The sequence below is a fragment of the Halyomorpha halys genome, unplaced genomic scaffold, assembly GCF_000696795.3.
Source record: "Halyomorpha halys isolate HHAL.00 unplaced genomic scaffold, Hhal_1.1 Scaffold511.1, whole genome shotgun sequence".
NCBI lineage: Eukaryota > Metazoa > Arthropoda > Insecta > Hemiptera > Pentatomidae > Halyomorpha > Halyomorpha halys.
The window spans coordinates 162,150-189,123 of NW_027106266.1; the positions used below are offsets into that span (position 1 = coordinate 162,150).

At 30.2% G+C, this 26,974-nt stretch overlaps 1 protein-coding gene across 3 annotated transcripts in view; it reads right to left on the bottom strand.

Annotated features, from left to right (window-relative positions):
- The window catches only part of LOC106683743 (N-deacetylase and N-sulfotransferase sfl), a gene marked incomplete at its 3' end in the record, with an annotated part of 703,925 nt that overhangs the window by 161,103 nt on the left and 515,848 nt on the right, over positions 1 to 26,974 (bottom strand). For all 3 annotated transcript variants that reach the window (XM_067044629.1, XM_067044627.1, XM_067044628.1), the window contains 1 exon segment: positions 23,168 to 23,218.

Sequence of the window (26,974 nt, forward strand, 5' to 3'; positions counted from 1 at the left end):
ACCTCAATTTCCGTTGAGTTCCGTCGAAAACAGGAATTCGACATTTTTCGTGATCGATACTCCTCCCCCTTACTATATATATTTCATATTTAGGTTGTTCTAATCGTAGTTTACTAGATATCACTTAGTTTAACAACATACATTTATTATTTTATTTTTTTTCGCATAGTGCAATTCTATCTGCAGGAAAAACTTTTATACAAACAAAATTGATAATGATATTTAAAAAAAAAATGTTTTTTTCAGTTGTTATATTTTTCTTAACTTAGTTTGACTCGAAATTATAGTTATATTTTTCATATCACATTATTTAAATGGTCTATGTTTTACTGAATATGAAGCATAGAGTTGCTTAAGTAGATAAATACATTTTTTCCATTTTCCAATCTATACCCTTAAAACCTCAAAAAAGTTATAAATCCAATGTGATTAATTACACATTTAAAGTTGTTGTTAAGATTCAGAAGGATATAAGTCCGTTTAATAAATTCGCATTAAAATATTTTATGAAATATATATTTTTCTATAAAGAATGCTTTCTGGGCAATAGAGGCATATTGGTGATTGGATTTAGTTTAATTAAATAATACAATTTATAAATCTATATTTTTGCTGATTTATAGCCGAAACATTGTTTTAAATAAAAATATATATTTAGTCAAATAGTATACTATTTTTCCCTCAACAATTTATAGAGAAAAGAGATAAATTCCTGTTTCTTTAAATATATAGCCGTTTGGAGCACCGGGCAGATCTTCAGAGGAGTATTCAATTAAAAAAAAAAAATTAATAATAAATACTATTTGAAGATTGTTAAAAAATATATATATATCTTAAAAACTTTTTAAAAAATAGCTTATTTTTTATGTAATTTAATTCGTTTGCGAAAAATAATTGTTCGCAAGAAATCCTATTTATTTAAACTTTTGATGTTTTGAACAGCTTAATAGTAGTCAACAGATCAATTGCTGACACAGTTAAAACCACAATAATTGTTCCAATTAAACGAAAATTTGAATAATCAACATTTTTGGTTTTATGGATTTGTCCTCTTTTGTGTATATTCTGCTTCGAAATTTCTTGATTCTAAATCCCCTTCTCTCTCTTTATATGATTCCTTTAGATGCTAATTACCGCACTTAAAGCGACTGCGAATTTCATAATATTTCGTAATTAGTGAGTATTTAATGTTCTTCAACATCACAATCTCTTAAGTCATGATAAAAGGGAATCCTTCCCGATTCGTTTAGCGCACCCTTCTACAACTTAATCAGTTAAATACTAGCAGCTGACCTAACCTTGAATAATAATCATACCAACTTCTGGTTTATGAAGCTATAATTGATGATTATACATTACAAATTCGGCAAGAGGCTATTGCTCACGACCGAATCCAGAACTGACTATTCTGGATGAGTCATAGTGGCCACTACCTCACTCACCCAATTGCTTATGATAGCAAGCAACTCGGTGTAGTTATTTCGTTAGTGGCCAATCAACGCAATTTGCATCTTAAGCGGGACAGTTCAATCAACCAAAACTACATAACCAATCCTCGTCCTTATTCCACGATAACATGACGCACCCTGGGGAATGGTTACCAGATACCAAGGTATTTCTGGTTATTGGCATAGATCTCAATCATGGTAATTGAACAGGTATGATCATTACCAAACTAAGATAGCTATGACGTGGAAAACAAGGATATATGTATTGGTTAGAAATGTGTTATAAAAGTCACTAGTTGAGAAGTTCTTTTTACACAACTGAGCCTGATTCTTTTATCTGATATTGTCTTACGTATCAACTACAAATGAACCAAGATGTTTTGAGCTTCCACCAGTATTGGGACAATGACACTCACGAATTAGATTCTTTTAAATATATTTTTTTATATTGATACCACGGCACTCTTCCAGGATATCAATGAAATAAATCTTTTAAGATGATATACATTTTATATTTAAATGAAGTATGATTGAATATTGTTTAGCTAACAATGATATTTTAAATAATTTGTATTTATTAAAATTTATCCATAATTCTTAAAAATGATTTACCAATAGACTCATTACAGATTTATAGACTCATTACAAATAAACACGTTTTTATACAAGAATTTTGTAATACATAGTCAAAGCATCGTTTAACAAAAATTTTGCGTTAATTTACCACATCACCCAAGATAAATATGATTCTACTGTATTCATTATTTTATTTAATTAAAAAATCGTACAGAGCAACTCTTACATGAGTACAACCACTTCATGTTACTATATGCCATATCTTAGTGAGTTTTATAAGAGACCTATTCCTTGCGGGACAAATCTAAATGAGGCAGTAATCATACGATATATAAATAAAACCAAGAACTTTCATTTTGCAATATGTACTTGAATATATAAAATAGAAGTGTAAAACTGAAAGATTTGGAAATTATAATAGTCTTTTGAACACTTCGACACAATTTACATCTTAACACCTTTATAAATAAAATCATACAATAGGGATAATTCGTTCCTAAATTTAAGAAATAATAATTCAGAGATAAAACATTAAAAAAACAAAACAAGTAATTCGTACGCAGAGCACGGCCTAGCAGCATTCAACATTCACGGTTGCTTAATAAAAGGGCTTTCATCAAATATTTAAACATATCCAGAAAATAAATTCTTTATCCTTTAATCCACAGCTGTCAGTCGCCCAGTAAATTAACAAAGCCTTTGTTAATGTAACAATAAAAAATTCAATGTCGGATAAAAAAAATTAAAACACTCTTCATTCTATTGCAGATAAATTTGTAAAAGTTCTTAAACGGTATTATTTAATAATTTAATTGGTTTATTACCTTTGGTTTGAATATTATAAAATAAAAAAGTAATAAAAATACAATTTTACTGAAAACTCATTAAATACACTTTTTATTTGTGGATAATTAAATGAATATAATCTACATAACTGACAAAAAGAAAACATGAGCTCTGGCCAATGATACTAAACTAAATACTTTATATAAACCAAAAGTACATATTGGACTTCAAACGTAACCATCATCATAAAATAAAATCTACATAACTATCATTTTTTTATTCAGCTGTCCTAATTTACTAGACCACCTAAATTATATACAATAAATTCCATAGGGCAATTTTCAATTTTATTAACAGGGGAATTTAGAGGAGGCGGTGATTGCATCATTATCTGGTAGTCAGATAGGTCGCAGTACTTCTACATGTTCAAAAGTGCGCTTATACCGAAATGTTACCAATTATAATTAACGTTATATTAATAAAAATATAATTAACCTTTTAATGCCTACTGTTGACATTGGTCAAAAAAAAAATTATAAACATTATGATTTCTAACAAAATGCTCTAATAGTTAGATGTATACAGTTTAGACAGGTGTAGAGTGGAATAGTATTATAATTTTTAATAAATTAGACTGAAAAAAAATTAATTAAACAGTTGTACATTAATGATTATGATTATTGCGAAGTTTTAAAGACATCCTTTTCGTCATTCGATAATTAATTTAGCATTTTCATTTCAACTGCTTTAAAAGGAAATTTAAGTTTCGCATCAAATAAATATAATGATTAAAACGCATGGTTGACACAGAAATATGAATAAAAAAAAAAAAGAAAAGAAATTTACAGACAACAAACAATAATTTATTTGGACTTTTTTTTCAGTTTTCATCAATAATGGAATATAAACCATATTTAAAAAGTATAATTGGATGTACAGTAACAGGAAGGAATTTTAAAAGTGTATTCCAAACTTGTGATTTCGAAGTATCTTCTTTTGTGGATGGCTTCAGAATTAAGTGGACTGATCTTCAGTTAAGGTCTATATGATCTAATCCTCTCCCTTCTGAGTTCAAGAAGGTCTGAATTTTCCTTTATTATATAAAATTCTTTACCAATATATGTCTTATAGGATATAACTAAAATCCTTTCCGTGTGAATCTTATTGGAGGAACTTGATTTATAAATTCAAATTGAGGATCCTCCTATTGAACGGAAGATCATTGGATGCCAGGTTTTCCAAATATTACTAACAGTAGACCATACTCAAGTTCTCAAAATACTTTCCATCAAATTCTGAAGGAAGCGGATAAACATAAAGGTCGCAGTTTAGAGAAAAACTTTCGCATCACAGATCTGGGAAAGGGGAGAAATCCAGAGTTAATTATGGCATTGTTAAAATATTATTTATTGCCATTTACAACTGTATATAAAATACAACAAGTAAATTTAAAGTAATATCATAATAGTATTTAGAAAAACTACCCATTAGTTAAAATCGTTAAAATAAACCTTAAGACGACTGTTATGCTTAAATGCAATGTTAATGAATAAGCTGTACCATTGATCCATCGTTAAACTCAACAAACCTAAAGTTCTAAGGACTTGTAAAGGTTAGGTCATCACTGAATAAATAAAGACCCGAAAATAGAAATGCGTTATTCGCGAAACGATCTAAGGACTAAATTCTAAGCAATAATTATCCACGAACAGGTTTTCACACAATTCAATAAAATCTGACATAATCGGTTCTTTTAATAGGTGAATTTCATGAATACTTATCGGTTTAGCGTTCGTTATTTTTATTTAATTGGAACTTGAACTCTTGTTTTTTTTTTGTTTTGTTTTTTAACATCTTAAAGTCTCATTAAATCAATTGATGAGTGAAAGGATTTGTTATTTTCTAAGAAAACACTGAAACCCACTAAGACACCGTTAGGAAGAGAAATATATACTTCTTTTTTTTTATTATTTTTTAAAAAATAAATCAATTGGTATCCAGGTTAAGACTCAACACTCTTTATTATATCATCACCAATCCAACGTTTCGGCCTATTTTGTCGTCCTCAAGGACAATCTTAGATATACATTTACGCCTCACAACCAATCATTTAAAAACGCTGTGCAGGTTATTATGTTTTTCATCCTATCTTTGGAATTTTTGAAAATAATATCCCAAATTTTTTATAAATATACATACACACACATACGTGTGTGTGTGTATATAATTCTGAAGAATGTAGAAAGTGAGACGATTGCTAAAACAATAGTTAGTTATAAATAAAAGTTACAGAGCTATAACAGAAGTACTAAGTAAAATACATCAAAGTAGAAACACCATATTACCTAAAATAATAGAATAGAATAAAAGTCCCTTTCCACAGTTTTAATGAATATAAGAGTGAACTGCTACAAGTTACTAAAGGATCTTTACAAAATTATAATTATAAACAAAAGCTTAATTTAAAAACAACACACAATATAACCTCCTCATGATAGTTCACCTCTCGCTTGCTAGTGGAGAAGGAAGGCATTAGTAGCATTTTTAGCTAAATTATGAATATAATTAACAAACTTTAGGATATAAACCTCAAAGAAAGAAAGGAAATTAAAATAACAAATAATAAATCAATCAATAAGAAATTTATTGTTTCTTAGGGTGATTTGACTTGTTATGAATGACCTGAGCAGAATAGCCAGCAAAACGTTTCAAACGGGCCCGAACTCACAACCTTTGGGCTAGTAGACAGGTGGGTTACTACGCTGCTACCTCCAAATTTCTAATAATTTTACTTATTTGCAATAAATAACTATTTCCCATTGTTAACTATATAAAGCAATAGATAAATAAAAAATATTAAAGAATTTGATAAATAATTAAAGGATCCATTTATCCTTTAATTACTTATCAAATTCTTTAATATTTTTTATTTATCTATTGCTTTATACAGTTAACAATGGGAAACGGTTATTTATTGCAAATAAGTAAAATTAAGGTAATTTTTTTTAAACCGTATTTACTCCCTGCCACACTATTTCAGTGGATATATTGGATAAAACCTTGAATTTAAATTACCTTAATTTTACTTATTTGCAATAAACAACCATTTCCCATTGTTAACTATAATAAAGCAATAGATAAATAAAAAATATTAAAGAATTTGATAAGTAAAGTATAAATGGAGACAGTAGTTCGAATCGGAAAAAGCCGAATCACCCGATCACATTCGCATATACCCAGCCTAGTCTAGACTCATTCCGGATTGTTCGCATATATCTAAATTTAGAAAACAAACTCGCAGAAATATAGAGGGGGTTTGATAGAGCTGGCTAAATACTAAGCTGAAAAGGGTTGGAGGGCTTGGAGTGTTATCAGGCGAAGAGCAGCCGCCGCCTGGGGTTAAGGAGCTTAGCCGCTGCCCGGGCTAGACTTAGCCTCAACACAAACTTTCGCCCTTGTTCCCCCCTGACTGCTGTGCCCGCAAACGGTCGTGATTGTGGTTTATGCCCAAGTAATCTTAGGTGGAGTTGGCTATAACTAAATACCATGTAGTACCAGTGTTTATGTTATGTCCCTAATAGCCCTACTTAACTTAAGCCTCAGAACAACATGGCTAATGTTGTTAAATAACAGGACGCAGAGGGAACATTTAGTTAATATTTTCGGTTTCAAAGGGGCCAAAGAATTTTTTGAGGGATCATTGCAATAAAATATTGGTGAGGACGGTTTAAACACCAGATAGTATATTATATCACCTATTAGTAATTAACATCACACATAAACGGAAAAGAAAAAGAAAGTTGTAATGTTGATGTTCAAATAAATTTTCTAAATATATTTTACAAATGCTTACTTAATTAATTGTTTAAAGTGTTTTTTTTCTTCGTACCCTTTTGACGAAATAGTTTATTGAATACATACATATAGGAGGTAGTTATATAAATTTAGTGGCGTAGCTCAGATGGTGATTAAAGTTGTTTTTTTTCCTACCCTCCTGTAAAGATTTTAATGGGTATTTGGTACGTACATATAGTAGGTATGCTCTGTGTATAGCTGGGTGTGAAGGATACCTTGGATTTCCTTTTGGTATTATAAGGTTAGGTGAGGGGTCCAATGAAGGTTGTAAACTTGGTTGGCTTACGCTAGTGGATTATTGGAACATGGAGGGGCCGTTCCGCTGGAGGAATGGTGAACATTTAGTGTGTAAATGGTAAATAGTAAATGGTGATTAAAGTGTAAATTCTAAGTCAAATATGTGTGTGCTTAAAGAGCGTTTTTCTTACGAGAGTTAATTACTAATTTTAACATTTATATAATTTTGATCTTTTTAAGAACAAGGTAGTTGTAACAACTGTTTATATTTATTTTGATCAACTAAAATATTGTAAAAGTGGAGGAGATACTAATGTTTCTCAGAAAACCAATATTAGTTCACATGTCTATGTTTTGAATCAATTTAGAATTGCATATAAAAATATTAAGATGGAAGCGATGTAAAAAAAAAAACAACTATAATTCAACAAAAATCTTATTTGTTATCTGATTTTTGTTGAATCATAGTGCTCATGAAGATAGCATGAAACCCGAAGCGTAGGACATTTCGTTGTTCAAATAAAATTATTGAAATAATCCTGCCTATAATTTAAAGAAATATACCTTCAACTGAAATTTACAAAATAATTTTCTCTTTATTGGCTGCTTTCAAATATTGTATCAACTCCAAAAATTTTGTTTATCGCCTTATAAAATGAGATGTCATTTTCAGATATTTAAAATAAAGCTAAAATATATTATAAAAACATCCGTACAAAGGGATTAAATACTTATTTAAAAAAATATTTCAGAGCACGAGTTATAAATTGTGGTCTTCATTTGAGTCTTAGAGTAAATGAGACAGTGATACATTTATCCAACCCCATCTCCAATAAAAATGAACTTATTTTGTTTCATTTTATTTTTTGAAAGATGTAACCATTATTACAATTGCTTCAGGATATTTTAGTTTAGGAGAGGTCTCTGGGTATAGAAACTACATTTATATATAATTAATAAGGTCATATTGGTCAAAAATGGACTTAGTATTCTTCACCTCCGAGGCAAAGATATAGCTTTACAGTAAATATTTTTTTTTTAAATTATTTATTTAATGTAATTTACAACTGTACAAAATAACACAATAGGTAAATATGTAGTCTGTTTCATATACACTTGAAAATTTTGGGAAGGAACCACCCATTGGTGGTACTTCAAACATTAATTTAAATTAGAAGGTCCCGTGGCCCCCCATCTTCTTATAGTAAATATAAAAACGAAATATTTAATTTTATTATTTTCATCATGAGGAAGCTGACATGAGGATCATACAGGCTCATTACTATTAGTGCAACTTTCTGCATAAAGTAAATTTGTTAATTTAAATAAATGTATAAATAAATAAAAACGGCCTAAGATGTCAAACTACCGAAGAATAAAATACAGCTTACTCTAATCCAGGGAATAGTCCCAGTAATGCCCTGGAACAAGATACGTAGGGGTTGCGATCATGGGGTTCAATCCCCTCCCCATTACAGATAATGAACACACATACTCTTCCCTGCTATTGCTGAATACTGACGCAGGAGGACATCACGTTCTTATCGAGCACGCGTATTGGTTCAATTTTTATGTTGTCTTCATATTATAAACTGTTATTATTCCACCAAATTTACATCCCAGTAAATGAACACCACTCTTAAGTTTTGGGTTAGGGAACATTATCATTTCTTAAGTCATTGCTGTAATTTAAAGGATTTCTATTTTATAAAATTTTACCAATTTCACAGACTATATATTCAATATTTTTCAAATATGAATTTATTCTAATTATTAAAAATCATTTACGTTGTTTACCACAGGAAACCCAACCTAAGTAGCAGTTGCATTAATTTAAAACACTGGCCCATATTGAATTTTTTTTTCACTATTAGTACAAATAAATTTTTTTTAAATATTTCACCTTATGCATAGTTTAAAAAAAATACAAAATAAAGTAATTTACTGGCGTATGATTGCTAATAAATAAGTATTACAAAGAGCTGAAATATCATCGATGTCGGTGTAGGCGAGTGTGTTTTTATGTTTAAGCCAATAACTCCTAAATTAATTCCTGAATTAAGTAAATTTAAATGTTTTTATTGAAGAATAATAATGAAATCTACCGCAATTAAGAACAATAAGTATTAGTATAATATGTATTTTTTCAAATAATATATTAAGAAAAAGAGGAACGGAAGGGGAAACAAATGTAAGTGATAAGAAAATTTAAAAAATAATAAAAGAAAATATAGTAAATAGGAACAAAAACTCGATATAAAAATATATTAAAACGAAACTGGTTATATAATGACAAAAAAAATTATTTAAAATTAAGGAAATTAAATTTAAGCAAAAATAAAATAAATACACATTCGAACCTATCTATAAACTATGTAAATCAGTAAAATTTTAATAATTTAATTGGTCATATCTTAGTCTAACAAGTATCTATTTGGAAGTATATATCACCTTAAATTTTAAATTAAACTGTTTCACCGAGTTAGGATGTCGAGTGCCAGGTGTAACTTAGTGCTTTTAGGTATTTACCTAGACACCCATTTACAACGGATGAGTTTTAAATTGTTCTTATTTATTGAATTAAATATGTGCCAAAGAAAACTTTTCCACTTTTGTTTTATAGTATTCTTGCTCTGAACATTACCACCGAATAACGTATTTCGTTTAAAAACGTACTTTTTTAACAGGTAACGCACATTTTTGATTACAAGATTAATTTTTTACTTGGCTTAAACAAGAGGCACATCAAACGTCCTCGAAAAGTAGATATTGGACGACTAAAGCATTAGATCAAGGATCTGGTGAGTAAGTTCATAAACTATGCGTTGTGGGTTCGAATCCAACCTGGGTCGGTCAAAATTTATTTCAAGGTAGCACCGATAAATGAATCTTGACGTTCCCATTATGTGGCTCTATTGGTCATCAGTGAAGGACTTGAGCCATAAAAATAAATAAAAAACGCAACATTAAAGAAATATTAAAGAAAAAAATAAAATTATCGCTCAATTTTGATTCAATACTCAGTACTAAAACTACCTTTAGCACAATGAAAACTAAATATTTTTTTTGTAAGTAACTTTAAATTGAGCCTAACACAACTTTTTACGTTAAATATCTTTTCCAAAAAAAAAAAGAAAGATAATTAATGAGTTATCACATTATTTAATGAAATATGACTATTCTTAGGTATCTTTATTCCTACAGCTCAGCTTATAAGAATTTTTACACGATTTTGATATTTTGCAATATACATTAAAAATAAGTCATATTCTAAATTTTCTATGTCTTCAGGAACTGTATGACGCAAAACTGTCTATTATGACTCAATTTGAATATAAAGTAGTTTATAATAATTATTTCTTTATGAATAGTAGTTTCCATATTTCCCAAAATAAAAAAAAAATAATTTTTTTTTTTGTTTTATAGAAAAAAACATATTGGTTTTGGAAAACCTGTATCTCGGAAATTATCGCTCATAAAGAACTCTATTATAGCTCAAATTGAAGCTAGTTCAATGCAATATTAAGCAGTTTACTATGACATTCCAATTATTTCTAATACTGTAGGGGTTATTGGCAATAATCTAAAACATATACGGCGGCCATTTTGAAAAATCTGCCATATTAGGGCTACGAATTCTCACAATATGGTAAACATTTTTACTACCATGCTTATCGAACATTTTAAAATAAGAATCCATTGACATACATTGATTTATACATACTTCGTAGTTAAGTAATTTTTTACAGACCACAAGAGGCAGCCAATAACACAGAGATTTGTATCAATTTCCTGTTTCTATCTATTGGAATAGCTCTTAATGGAATGAAATGTTAGAAAATACTTTAAATTTATAATTAGAGCACCTCAGGAGACGGTGTCAGATAGAAATTTAAAATTAACGTAAAAACTCTACTTTTAAACTAAAAGAATAACTAAAAAGTAAAGCTGAGAACAAATCAGAGCTACAGAAAGGGTTCCAACAAAGAAGTCTAAAGAGAATAGAAGAGACGGTTGAAGAAATAAAATAAAGGGACATCTAGAGTAGAGAGAGGGGGCTACTGAGAAGAGAAAGAATAAGAACTTCTTACCTTCTATCGATATCTTTCAAGATCAAACCGATTCTAGCGAGGATGACTAGCGATAAAAAAAAAAAAATGTAATGCAATTGAATGACTGAAAAATATTTGTCACAATATAATTCAGATCATAATAATAATCCAATAAAACCTGGCATCTATTTATCGCCTTCGCCCTCCAATGATTTGATAACTCAAAAATAATCGTTATTGAACAAGTCATTTAAAATAATTAGATTTAATTGGAAGAATAAGAAAATAATTGGAAAAAGATGGTTGACCGTATGAAGTAGATAAAACAAGGTATAATGACGAGTCAAAATTGATGAGTCTGCCAAGTATAGGTAGGGGGAATAAAAAATAGCAGCTATTTTAAAACCTTAAAAAAATATTATTTTTTCATTCGGAACTCTATATCTTAAAAACTAACACAACACTAGAAAATCTAAGAGAACATTATTTAAAGTAAATTTGCTGTAATATTAGCCCTAAAAGAACTATTTACGTCCAATAGTTCTCGAGATATAGCTTCTTAAAAAGTAATGTTTCTTAAATATCTACTGAAAGATTAGTAGTTAGTTAATTTATTTTGAGAAATCTATATCTCAGGAACTATGTGACGTACATATGTTCATTAGCACTCAAATAAAAGCTAGTATAATGAACTGTAAAGAAGTTTATGACCTTGACCTTCTTAGGAATAGCAGTTTTTCATGATATTTGCTAAACTAAATTGATTTATAGTTGTTCAAACAATAAATGAAAAACTCCATTTCAGAAACCATTGGACGTACAGATTGTCTGCCAGCGCTCAAATTAAATCTAGTTAAATTTACTACAAAATAGTTAATTATGTTTAGCTTTGTAGGAATAGTAGTTTTTATGATATTTGACAAAATAAAATCACAAAATGTTAATTTCTAGTTAATAGTATAAAATGTTGGATTTTTGAAAAATATATCTCTAGACGCACATATATCTGCCAACACTCAAAACAAAGGAAATTTCTATTTCTATAAAGTAGTTTATGACACTTATCTTTGTAGGGGTAGTAGTTTTTGTGATATTCGCATATGAATATAAATTTGGCAAATGAAAATTTATTTAGCAAATTTCATGTAAACTATTACTCCTACGAAGATAAACATAATAAACTACTTTATAGCTCATTAAAACCAGCTTTAATTTGAGTTCTAATAGACATCTGTATGTCAAATACCTATTTTTGAGATATAAATGTTTCAAAATAAATTCACTAACTACTAATCTTTCAGTACGTCCCGTACAACATTTTTCTGAAACGTTTCTTTTTAAAAAGCTATATCTCGAAAAATATTTAACGTAAATAACTATATCAGGGCTTATATTTTAGCAAATTTACAATTCTTTAAATGACGTTCTCTTAGGTTTTCTTGTGTTGTTCCTACTTTTTAAGATATAGAGCTCCGAATGAAAAATTAGTGTTTTTTTAAGGTTTTGAAACAGCCACCATTTTTTATTCCCCCTACCTATACTTGGCAGACTCATCAATTTTGGGCAGACTATCAATACATAGTTCTCATTAAAGTAATCAAAAATTGGGGTGAGGTAACTGCCTTTTTTCTCCTCTTGGGCTCTTGTACTAATTGGAGGAAGTAATAAAGGTTTCAAAATAGTAACAAAAACTATTTATTAAACTAGTTACTATTTTTGAAACCTTTATTGACCGCCATCCAGACTATCTTCCTCCAAACTAATTAGTAGTTAATTCCAATTGACAATGAATTTTTAACTAAGCGTGTTTTTGAGTTCCAAATTATTAGAAACTTTGGCCGTTGAACATGAAATAAGTAATAAGTTATAATTTTAATGGTAATCATGTTTTCGTATATTAGCTAAAGATGTCAATTCGGATAACTTTAGTTTGGCAAATCCGCAACAATAATTAATTTTATTCAGAATCTCTTAAGAATATATTTCTAAATTACACTAAGTAATAGTTCATATATTTAAAAGCATTGCATATAAAGAAGCCGAATAAAAAAAAATATATAATTTTAACAATTGTTGCAAACAAATTGTTTATCCTATTAAGTGAGTTCAAATGTACCAACAAATAACATATATAAACTAAAAGTTGTTTTTTCGGGGGGAAAATGATACTGGCTTACTTTTTACTAGAATCGTCTATTAGTGTTTGTGAGGAAGCCTACAATTGAATTTTTAAATACACTTTTCTTATTCTACATAACAAAATAAATAGATTTGTTTATAAAACTATTAAATCCATGCACAGCAAAGGTAGAAAATAAGAATAGAAATGATTCCTAAAATAATTTTTTTTTGTCTATAAGAGCGCATGGATGGATACCTAATATTTTTCATCGAAGTCAGCAACCTCACGTCCGTAGCTTTCTTCAGCAAGTTATGATTTTCGACATTTTAAATTAAAGATACAAATTAGATAAATAAATAATATTTTTGATACACAGATTATTCAAAGAGGATTTTATAGTAGAAATTCTATTTGAAGAAAGAATACAATTATGAAATTCGAGGAAACAGGAAATTAGTAGACTTATAAAAAAAAAAAAAAAAAAGAGAAAACTAATTTGAATTTCAAATGCGTCAACTTGGCAAATGTAAAAACCCTATGTAAGAAAATTGTAGCGATTCATAAAAAAATAAAGACTTTTGTTGAATGTTAAATGTCTTTCCCATTTTATTATTCATTCCCACAGATTAACAGCTTCTTCTTCTGCCTCTTTTTCTCTTAGGAAAAAAAAAATAAATATTAGGCAAGTAATTTATAAAAGTACACAAGACATAAATGATAGACACAAGCACATGGCACTCATTAGAAGACAAAATACACATACTCCTAAATAGTCCTATATGATAAAAACGGAATGTCTAGGTTATTAATTTTAACTAAAGCAAGTTAAAAACAATGGATCTGAATAACATTTTTATTAAGAAAATTACAAATGTTATGTGCATCCCTATTTTTAACTAATATAATAAACCACCTATAAGTAAAATATACGCAACTTTCATATCCATCAATTTACTAGTAAATTTTTATTTAAGTGATTTCTAAAGAAATCAATCCTATGTACACATCAATAACAAATGCTTTAAGTTATATGGCACAGTAGGCCCGATTTGTTCCACGGACATCGGAGTTCAGAACTCCACCACAAAAATATAAGCACCAAAATAAGTTCAAGAGATAATTTTCAATGGACAAAAATGTTTTTGTCAACTCAAGGAGATCTAAAATGCACAGGTGGAAATTGGAACATGGAAACTGCACATCAGCAATTTTACCCAATTACAACGTACTTTCCTCACTTAAAAGCGGTAGGACATTAACGGAAGCCGTTTGTAGCTGAGGGAGGGTGGGAGAATGAAAACTTGAACTCCCACTCAGGTAACCGAATAGGTTGATCAAGTATAGATAACATATACCTCTCTCCCCTTCTCTCCACCGTATGTCAGAAATGACCACAAAACTAAAAAGTGAGTGAAACTAAAAATAAAATAAAAAATAAAGAAACAGAGGGCACAGGCCAGGGGGGGGGGGTAATAATTCAGTAATTAAATTAATCCCCCAAAAGAGAGTATGCTGAATTAATAGGGTAGAAAAAAATCTACAGAAATAAACTTGAAAAAGATGAATCAGCTGTCAGATCTAATATAGGAGGCACAAGCAAGCCTAGAGGGCTTCGGCAGGAACGGTCAGCCTTTCTTATAGCCGCTTCTTCTTCCTCTTTGAATAATTGATGACGAAGGATGGAGTAGCCTATGGTGGCAGAATAATGGGAGCAAATATAAAGGGAATGGCTAAGGGTGGGCTAACAGCGAGAGCCTATCGATCACCACCATCCATATTATGTTTGTCCGCTGGTGGAGGTGTAGTTTCTGGTCCAGTATCCACCTGACCACCATTTAAGGGCATGGCGTGAAAAAAATATCTTATATTAACTCAGATAAATATATTTAAATAACAATTTTTTTTCAAGTGTTCTATCACACCAGCGGTTTCCAAAAACTTTTTCGCCATGGTACCTTTTTTGGAAAAATAACATTTAGTTTTCCTCTCGATGGGCTAAAAACATTTCGCTGCGCTCTAGTAGAGCTAAAAAGATATTTTAAAAATGCCGAAATCATCCTTATTGTAATGTAGTAGAAGATTCAGGAAAATTAGAAAAATATTACAAAGTAAATGCTGGATGCATTGCATAATTGCCATGTTGATTTTGTTTTTGTGTTTTAAGAAATAGGCAGTTCAAGGCACCCCTGACATATGCTTGGGGCACACATTTTGGAAATACTGCGTCAAACTAACACGTTTTCTATCTCAAAGTCTACATATTATTTATTCTTCGTTACTATCATAAAAAATGGTGTTATGTTGATTCAAAATAATAATTAGTCCAAAGAAAATTGTAAGCCTGTTGTAATTGTAAATTAGAGCCTGTTCATTTATAGCATCCACAGCCAGCGGATAAAGCAGATACAATATGTTTCTAAGCAAAAGAAAATATCAGCAGACAAGTAACTGATAAGTAACAAGTAAACTATCTCTCTATTTCTTGGTAATGAGATTCAAAGATTTATTTTACTATTAATTCAGGTTTATTTACCACGCAATCTTATTTCTCATTTCTTTATTTTTGCATATTGATGTTTTCGGAGTCCAACGCCAGTATTTAACAAATTCAGAATAAATAACTATAGTACACTGCCACAAAATCAAACTACAATTTTATTTTAGCAACTACAAAGATTTATTTTATATGATGAATAAAAAAGAATATTGAAACTAAACTATAAATACTAATTTATGCAGTACGGTGTTCTCAGAGCTTAGTTATTTTCACGACGAACTATAGTTAATCAAGTCAATAAAATATAAAAAATAAAATGAGAAAATGAGGATGACATGGAAATAGGATTATAAATAATAAAGAAAAAACAAACATATGAGACGGTTAGAACGAAAATGGTGTAAGTCTTATTTGATTGTGAGAAAGTCTATTTTGTAAATTAACTTAAATGATATATCTTTATTATATAAATATATTTAAAGTACATGATATTTACTTTTCTTATTTATTTGGGGGAGGGGTTAACGTCTTTATGTTAACCAGCTTAGAACAAGAAATACGGGTTATCATTAGGTTATTAACCTATTGTAGCCACGTTACTGAGCGTAAACCACGAAATAAAAGACAACCCGTACAGGACGGATTCGAACAGGCATCGCTTCTCACACGAGAATGCCAAGTTTCTAACTCAACATGCTTAGCCATCCACGTTCAACATGATATGTACTTGATTATTATTATTATTATTATTGGCGCGACAGACCATGGAGGTCCAAGGCCTCGCGCAATGTACTTAGGAAATACATCGAGCGTTTCATGACGTGGTTTTCATAGGGTAGGTTCGTCACTCCCACGCCTTTTTTTTGTGAGTGCCACCCATTGGCTAACGGGCCTCACAAATGCCCGGAGGGAGGCTGTGAGTGATGCTTGAAAAAATCCCGGATAGGGCCGGGGACTCGAACTCGCAACCTTTGGGTTTGCAGACAGGCGCGTTACGACGCTGCTAACGTCACTCCCATGTACATAAATACTAAGTGTATAATATGAATACCGTCTGTACAATACCAAAATAGTGTATTTACAATTTTTTTTAAATCACTCTTTGTATTATGATTGCTGGGATAATAAGGTAAGTTTATAAAGAAGTTGCTTAATATTATTTATTTTTATTCTTCGAGACCTTTGTAGAAATTTCACTGTTTCTTCTTTCAGACGTAAGAGAATGACTTGACTTCCACGGTATATAAATCTCTGCTGCCCACATCAGACAGTGACTAATATTATTTGTAATATTTTTTCTTTTTTACTGAAATTTTCGGTTTACTAAAGTGATCGGAGTATCGAAGTTCGAATTACCGAAATTACACTGTATTAAGTTGTCTTTTTGAGATTGCAAAGAGAATAGACAACCAAGTTAAAATGCAACAGAACCCAAGATAGCAAAATTTGTCTATAACCCACATTGACTTTGAACCAAGAATATATTTAATTTGATTGTTAATTTTCAAAATACTTAAGATAATTGAAGAAAAATTGATTCAACTTCTCCCTCACCTCCCCCCCCAAAAAATGTTTATTACATTCCACTGTCGTTCAAACCCACCCTTCATGTCAATTTAACACTACATTTCTAAATTATTAAATTTTTTACGTTTGCAAATAAGTAAAACAGCAATTATAGAGCAGATAGCAATACCATTGTTTTCTTCAGTAACATAATCATTCGGTTTATTCAAACAACTATTACTCCACACCATAAGTTATTATATAAAATAAACAATACAGTTCCTAACCCGCATACTAAACGCCCGGACAGCCGTTAAGAGCAAAGGATTAAACATGCGTGACGAAGCGTGGCTTCAAGACAACAGAACTTGGCTCAGACGTTATTGCATGCATGACTCTTATGGATTTACGGATATCAGCGAGTAATTTACAATTATCAGACAATAGGCGACTACTTAACCATGCTATAATCAACTAAGAAACAAAACATCTCGAAATAATTTTAAAAAAGTTCTGCAATACGTTTCAAAATTTTTCATTTCAATAGGTATGTGGAAAAAAAGTAGAAACTTAATACTTTATAATAAATACGTGATGATATTTCTATAAAGAACCGTAAGCTTCAATTGATTACTATCAATGATAAGAGTGGCTCCTCAAACTATTTAAGACAACCCACACCGACCACATATAAAACTGATTACTTTATCTTGATGTTTATTTTAAAATTTACTAATCTAATAATTTATTATTATATAATTTAGCCACATAAATAGATATCTTAAAAAGACAAAACTTTAAAAAAAAAATAGTTATTTTTAGTCCCAACACTGATATGGGTGAAACAAAAATTATTACATTTTTTTTTTTTTACAACGAGGAATGTCATATATCAGATACAGATACATAAATACCTGTTGAAGTAATTAACTTAATTATGAGAAAATATTCACTAATCGTATTACAATTCAGAGTGCATATAATTCTATAGATTTATAGTTTTTCAGTTTGCGTAATAATTTTAAATTATTTTTTACTATTTTTACAATAGTGTTTGAATAAAAAATTTACATTTTAATTAACAATAATTTTAATAAAATATATGTTAAGTGTTTTTTTTACTCGAAACGCCAATGTTCCGTAACCCAACCGCATTGTAGGCTGGAGACATAAGAAGTAACAGGTATAAGGATCAGTGACAGTTGAATGACAGGAACAACTTGTCACTGTGACACTAAGCTGCTACCACAACCTGTCTCTACCGCGTGGTCACCCACAACCTCTGTGAAACGCGATACATTTTTAATATAAGACGCCATAGACTTCATAAGTAGATAGAAAAAATAGTAAGCGTTTAAGGGTGATTATATATGCTCAAGAATGCATAATCAATCTATTTGTACAAGCATGCTTGAGTGTGTGTTTAGTTTGCATCAACTGTACGCTTTCACAAACCCTAATTACCAAACACACGCTAAAGCATTCTTGTTCACAATGATGTATTATGGACGCTTCTCAAACATGAAAGAGGAAGTGCAGTCAAAACGGGGCCTATATGAGTTAGGCCTCAGGGGGTGGAGGGGGGGAGGGGTGAATTTTATTTCGTATAGGACCAACCTACATAATTAATCTCTCTGGCTCAAATAGGCTATTCTACAAAACAACCCGTCCTTGTAATGCTGGTATAGGAAATATATTTATTAATAATTTGAGCTCATGAACTACTGAGGTCAATTTTGCCCTGTAGAAATGGAATGTGAAAACATAATTAAAAGATACAAATATTAAAATTTAAATATTGCTAAAAAATAAAAACAAATTTTCTGCCTGCATCTTTACTATTTTTCAAAATTTCTTCAAAGTTACGAGTAGTTCTGAGTCCAACTTCCTCTCGTACAGTATCTTAGACCTAGCACCATGACAGGATGTGCAATATAGTGAAAGGTTCCCCATAAGATATATATTAGGCGTTAATACTCTCACCATAAAAAAAATAAAAGAAGAATTACTAAATATTACATTTATTTTAAAGAGGACACAACTTAACGAGATTATTTTTTTATAAAAGTTTACACAAATCATTATTGAAAAACATAAAATAATTTTCGATTACAATTTATGGTTTATCTGTCGAATTAGATGTGATTTGAATAGGAATGAGATAATGCTATTAATTAATTTATTTATTTTTTATTATTCCATTTCTACAATGAAGTTTAATGTAATCTATTTCACATACATCATTGCATTATTAGCTGAAAAACAAAACTCATATCAATCGTCAATTCTGTACCTTTCAAACAACAGGAGTAATAACTTTGTTTTGCAATAAACCACACACCAAAAACTAGTGCAACAGGCACGTCATTAGGCAATTAACGACTGGTAGTAACGTGAAGAGCGGAGAAGCCGCAGCAATGAGCTGGGTAGAAGTTTAACATTGTTTGTTGAGAGCATGAGGGTCCACAACCCGACCAATTAGTTATAATTACAACCGGCTCCACCACTTTGCAGATTCTGCCAGATACCAAGTTGGCACCGCCCGAGTTCCAAGCGTTACTGAGGCCATGTTAAAGTCCCGCCACCAAAGCGATACGGAGTCGAGCCACTACGTTTTCATCCTTACACGAGCTCATAGTCCTCAAAAGATATGAAATAGTCTCGTACTTCAACAAGAAATGTGTAGATGTGATAATGACGTGCAACTATTAATAAAATAATTACGAATGCATTATCCTAATTAAGATGGTTCCATTATAGTTGCCGACTTGAAAATATAAACTTACAAATCTGTAAAAAATTAATTCAGTAAAATTACAAGTTAACTTAAAAGTGACTGTAATCTAACATCTTTGTAAAATTTATTCCGAAAGACGGTGATAAAGAGTTCACCAGACCATGTAAGTGTATAGGCTCAAAATAACGTATTTATAAATCACAAGAATCAATAAACAAAAAAAAAACTTTATTGGGTTAAAATTGAAATAAGTTAAATGCACTAGAAAATATTCATTATGATGTATCATCTACTTGTAATGCTTACAAGTACTATAGGAGTCATTGCGAATCATCATATAATACCTGATAATGCGGCCATTTACAAAATTCCACCATATTAGCAATGTGGACTCCCAATGAGTAATAAGCATTTAAACATTTTTTCATAAAAATTCATTGACTGAAATTAATTTACACTTACTTCTAGGAACGGAAAAATTTTAACTAGGTTAGATGCTCATAGTATACCTTCTTTGCACAAAGAGGGCAATTGATAATATTCATTTTAAGTAAGATTTAGAAGAAATTAATGGTCATTAAAATTGGATTTTGTTTTGCTTTTAATTTTAGGTAAATAACTATTTGTCACATAGGAAGGTTAACAAACCTTCAACAACAAAACATTGTTTGTTAGTTTTGAAAGGGCGTTTAACAGCCTGATCATCAATCAACACCCGTTGGTTGGTTTTGGTAAGGCCTAGTTGTTCCACAGTCATAGCTTTGGATCCGCACCAGTGGGACTCATATAATACACAAATATTATCTAGTTAGGCAATTATAATTTGTTTAATCATCATAACAGTAGTGAGAAGGGTGGGGAAAGGATGATGAAAAGCAGGTAACTATTCTAATTTTAAAAATAAGGCAAGATAAATAGATAATTATAATAATTAAAGACTGATTATTAACATAGGCAGTTTTTTAGTTTATTAAGGTTAAGTAAATATAGCAACAATAAAATAGTTTGAGAAGAGAGGTTTCATTTAATAAATAATATTGAGGTGTCCAGTCCTAAGAAGGTTTTCAATCACTATCTCCTTCGTTTCCGCTGCTCCCTCTCTTTCCCTTTCTCCCAACATAATATTTCATTAATTGGCCTTCAATTAATTACCCCCAACTTTTAAGTCATTGGTAAAAATATTAAGCTTGAATCATAAATTTTGAAGAGAAACTTTTTTACCGACGATCTACAACTCAAGAAAAATGAATAAATTATATTAGAGTAAATTGATTTCGTGGAGCGAGATGAAACGGAAATTGTGGAGAGGGATAACGCTGGTTAATTATACCAGAAATTTTTTACATTACAATAGGATAGTAGGAAATTAGAGGAGTTTAACAATCTCGGCAGTTCCGGTCTGTTTCAGTGAGATCTTGTCACTTCATGCACTTGTATTGCAATATAAAAAACTTTCCAGCTAGAATTACCTTAAGCAATGACTGTTCTATTATATTATTATTATTATTCTGGAACAAATATTTTATTATAATATAGATTCAAGATATAAATGGACATGAGGCAGGAGGTATAAAGAACTCCTAAATTTAATCATACATTTTCTAATGATATAACTTAGAGACGGACACGAGACAGGGGATATACATACCTCATTACCTGAACATAAATTTTTTCATGATATAACTTTAAAATGGACACAGGTGATATAAAGTACCCCGATATTTAATCATACATTTTCTCTTGATATAACTTAGAAATAGACACAGTACTCCTAATTCTTCATTATAAATTTTCTATTGGTATACATTTACCAATAGAATTCATGTAACAATGTTGAATACATCACGTATCTTCTGTTTTCAAGAAACTAACATTTTAAGCAAAAGGCCGTACGAATTAAAATTATGAGATAATCAATAATTGTTAAATTAATAATAATAAATATTTGGAGAGATGAAAGTAAAATAAAATTCATCACACAACAGCTTTATGTGATGAGTTTTGAACAACACAACACGAATTTTTAGGTTAACTGCGGTTTTAATGCAGAAATGTGGAAATAAAATGATTCATCATCCAGTAATAATATATTTTCCAAGCCTTCCTGCTCAAATAATTTATCAGGGTAAAATTCAATGCGAAAATATCATTAATATAAATAAAATTAATTAACTAGATTACAGATTAAAATTAAAAATGTACGTTTTACTTTAATGGAAATAAATTCATAACAGACGGGAATAAATTATACTTTATGTTCTCTTGGCAGTTTTTTATCTCTCTTTTAAAATAAATATTCATTTAATTCAAACCATGAAAAAACAAAACAACTTACTCTGAAACTTCATAAAATGATTTCAATGTCGTACTTGATTTTTATATCATCTGCTGTCACTATTTACAACGTATAATAGAAAATATAAATACTTTTATATTTATGCAATAGATTTCACAACAAAGGATTTATGGTATTGATAATTTTTGCAAATATGATAGGCCAAATAATTGTTAATTAATAAATAATTAAAAATTCGATTTATATGGATATTTCTTAATTATGGACATATTTAAGTCAAATAAATATAATTTATATGATAAAAGATATTTGGATTATTAATCTTTAATTTAATATAATTTTAGTAGATGTTTTTATCGTAGTAAATTTATAATTTTATTTAAATAAAATAAATTGTATCCAAATTAACTCAATATTTTGGTAATATTTTCCATTTTATATTATTTTGAAGTTCTCAGTTACTAAACATCCAATTATTTAAGTTAGTGTAAACTACATTTGAGGCGCGGAACTACAAAAGTGGATGAAATCATTTTTTAAGCCCTGAAAAGGTAATCAATCCACTTTTCTAAATTGTAGTTGACCAGTTATTGAATTACCAACAATATGAACTTACTGTTTTAGTTTTTTCTAATAGAGCAACTCAATTTGTAGCAAACTTATTTTCTCGAATAAAATAGATAATAATATATTTAAAAACAAAGTTTAATAACACTTAGTTTTTGTTTCATATATGCTTCTTTATAAACAAAACAACTGAAAAATAACACAAAAAAAAACCTATTACGAATTTATAACAAAATTGTGCCGGTCAAATAATAATGCAATAATCAGTAATTGGTAAAATTATCTATTTTTTTTTAGTAAAAAAAATCAAAACTATTTATTTGTATTATTGTTTTTTGAGCTCTCCTATAGGATACAAGATTTTCGGCAATGGTAGCATGTTGTGCATGTAAATTATTTTTTACAGTATTTTATAGCACTCAAGTAATACACCTAAAGTATAAGCAAAACATACTGAATTAATAGATAAATAAGTATATAACACTCACAATTTAGCGCTGATCACTGTTCTGTCCTTATGAGCATGTTCAGTCCTTTATCTGAAATGTCAAAATGAAGCAATAGTTAGTGAAAACATGCATAATAGTATATTTAGCGTATAAACTAGTACGGGAATCATTGATAAGAGACCAAATTAATTAATAGCAAAGATATGGGTGTTATTAACTAAGAACTTTGAGAATATCTGCGACTTTAATGACCTAGCAGTCCCATAATTGCCAAGCGTATCTTGAGGAAGATAGCATTACAATTATTGGAATAAATAATATACGATACACCCTGGTCGTTAAGATGCCGGTTCAAGATACAGCAACTGCATGGCCAAACCCCTCATGAATGTCTATATACCGCAAGTTACTACCGCAATTTAATTGATGTGCTATATTATAACGGAAATATAGAGTATTCTAGAGAACGATGAGCTTGAATAGAGCATAGAAGTTTCATTCAAAGGATCATGTGCAGAAAACGATAAGTCTATTCAGAATATATTTTTTCTTTTAAAAAAAAAGATTCCTTAAGTAAATTTTCACATATTATAATCGTGTTTGAATGTCTATTAAATAAATAACTATTTTTCTTTTTCATGTTTATGTATTCATTAACAAAAATGACTGATTCGCTTTTTGTTTCATTAAAACTATGTAGTAATAAAATATATACATACAAATTTAAGGTACGATAGAATACGATATCAGGTGACGACGGGCCATAACAGCTGATGGAGTTTTATATCAGCTGACAGATACTAACAGCTGATATTTTGTAGATTACCTATATAAGGTGAATCGTTTCTGAAAATAAAGCCAACCTTGAACGTGGTGCTCAGCCACCCCTTTTTTTATTTTATGAACTCCTTTCTGATCATTTCTGAAATACGGAGGGGGGGTTATCTAGAGGTGATCAGCTATTCTAATCATGGTGGAGGGGCTGAATTTGAACCAGTGCCGTTTGGACGACGTCCACTGCGATAGAGAGGTTTCGGGCTCTGCAGCCTGAAGTCATCGAAAACCCATCCCTTATACAATTGGAACGGTCCCTCCCCGTTTTTGAACCCCCGGCAAGCGGCCCCAGGGCCAATAATAAAACCCTGGCCTTCGGCAGACCTAGCCCACTCTGTTTTATAGTATACAAGTATAAGGAAGGACAACTGAAATATATATATATATATATGCATATATATTTTAGATTATTCATTGTAAATATCGTATTAGATGTTCAAAAAGTAAAAAAAAAAAAAAAATAGAAGATTAAAAAAGTAAAGTCAGTCTTGATTTCGTATTGAAAGTTGGTTCTTCTGCTACCCCCCCCCTTTTCCTTCTTTTTTAAAAAATAGTATAACTTTCTTTGCACTAACACGCAACTTATACATAAAAAAGAAAAACAATTATTTTTTCTTTATTTAATTTCTTCAAAACAAAAATGTTATGTGTTATTACCGATTCTAGAATGGGTGGTGAAAGCAGTCAGAAAATAGGTGAAATAATACAAGTATTTTAGAACACATGATGAAATCCTTATTAATATTAGTTTATATTCATCTTTATAGAACATTTTTTTATAAATAGGATTTAATGTTCAACAATAATTCGATAATTGAGATGTTAGATTTTCCGTATTATATACTAATTTTTTTTTAATTACTTCAAAATCGTTAAGGATATGTTGAAATCTGTTCTTTAGTAGAATGCTCTTCCAAATCAGAAATTAGGTAAATGTAAACGAATTTATAATTAATTTTAAATGCTTTCATTAAATGAGGATTCATTTCATTTACGAGTTATTTGATTGTCGTTTTCATTCTTAATATTGATTAAAGAGAAACTCAAGGACATATCGAGTACTTCCAATTCGAACAAATTACTATAACTACCGAAGCCCAATTAACACCCGGAAGTATACATAAAATTTAAACTCGTCAAATCGTCAACTTTGTTAGTGGGTTCAAACTTGGACGGGTGTGTACACATTCCTAAATAAATTGTCTCGTTAATTGCGAAGAGTTTAAAGTTAGTTTCGATAAATTGGATAAATCTGAGGAGAGAAACAAGGAGAGGATAGGAATTAGAAGAAGTTACAGGTTTTAATTAAAGAGTAGTTAGTGAAGTTGGTGCCCTGGGAGTTGAGAGCCGTGGAGTTGGCTGCTACATGATTCTTCACTTCCTATCATCTACCGCAACACAGTGGGCCCCGTCTATCATCAATGCTCAGTCTTAATTAAAATTAAACCCTCTCAAGCCTCTTTCTTTAATGCTCGAAAATATATAACCTACTCACAGAATTTACCAATATTATAAATTAAAAACATAGACAACAACAAATATAAATAACTAATCAAGGTTGACATTTTGTCCACTTTTTTTAAATTTTAAACAGTCCACTGAACCGAACAGACATAGTAGCACAAAATGGACAAAATGAACAACATAATTACTTGTGTATATAATGCGCTACCAAATGAACTGCGAGTCGCACATATAAGAAATACTTGCATTAAAATCGTTAACCATAAAAAATTGTATGCAAGTTTTGAAAATTTACGCCTTTACAAAACTTTGTGTTGTACTCAAGTGTAACTCAACTCACTCCCTGACTGATGCTAAGGACTTATTAAATTTATTTTATTTACGAACAACGTTTATTGGAAAATGGTATTCAACCAAACAAAATACTAATATTAGGTCTAGAAGACAGCGCTCAAACTACCCTTTTTCAAAGTATGGAAAAATGTATAGGTTAGTTTGCGGCAAACAGCTTAAGGTTTTCATTATTTTTCGTAGTTGTAAATCGGCAATAGTAAAAAAAAAAAATTGAACTTATAAAAATTATTCTAAGATGCATTGTGAAAAGAAAAAAATGTAGAGCATATACACATTTAGTTTTTATTTAATTTCGTTTGATACCTGATATATAAAATTAGTTTTAATTAAAAATTAGTTAACGCTACGAAATCGGTTGAAAAGGAAAGTAATAATGTATAGAACTCATTATATATCATAGGATATCTGGTAAAAAAAAAAAAATCTAGTAACGTGGCTTCGTTGATTTTAAATGGATTGAACCAGATAGCTCTTTGCAGTGAGATCATCATTCAGATTTGTTAAATGAAAAAAGCGGTTTTAACCATCACTACATACCTCCAACGAGTGCCAGTTTATTTTTTTCAAATTTTTATGAAGTTCATAAAGTAATATCTAAAACGAAATAGTAATGACGAAGATACTAGTGATATCCACAAAGAAATAATGTTTGATAAATTAATCCTTCCACAGAATAAATCAAAGGCGACATAAGGTCATATGGAGAAATATTTTACAAGTTCTCCGATGTCGGGTAAGTTTTTTTCCATCAAGCTTTAACCCCAATGTTGCTCAGTGTACAGTAACGACCATTTCTTATACAGACCCCCATGTCCTACAACTGACAGAGCAAATACCGCGTGACACCAGACACAGGCCTACGGAGTTTAGAGGGTTGAGGGGACAAGTTTGGATGTTTAATACATGGAAATTAGTTCAGACCCGGAGGAAGTTAGGAAGGAGTAAGGTAGCGATCCTCCATTGCACTCCACTTAGGACCACGCATACCATAGAGCTTTCTCATTAAAGTCCTGTTAACGCAGAGGACACACTGACCATGAGTGCAATGACCAGGAATTATTTGGTTCATTAGAAAAGAGTTTATTTCCATCTAAAAGCAATTAGAATGTGCATCTTATGCCCTACCTAATAAGCATTCATATAATACAATTGAGTGGGCTCAGGGATTGTTAGGTCGAGATTGCAATATTATAA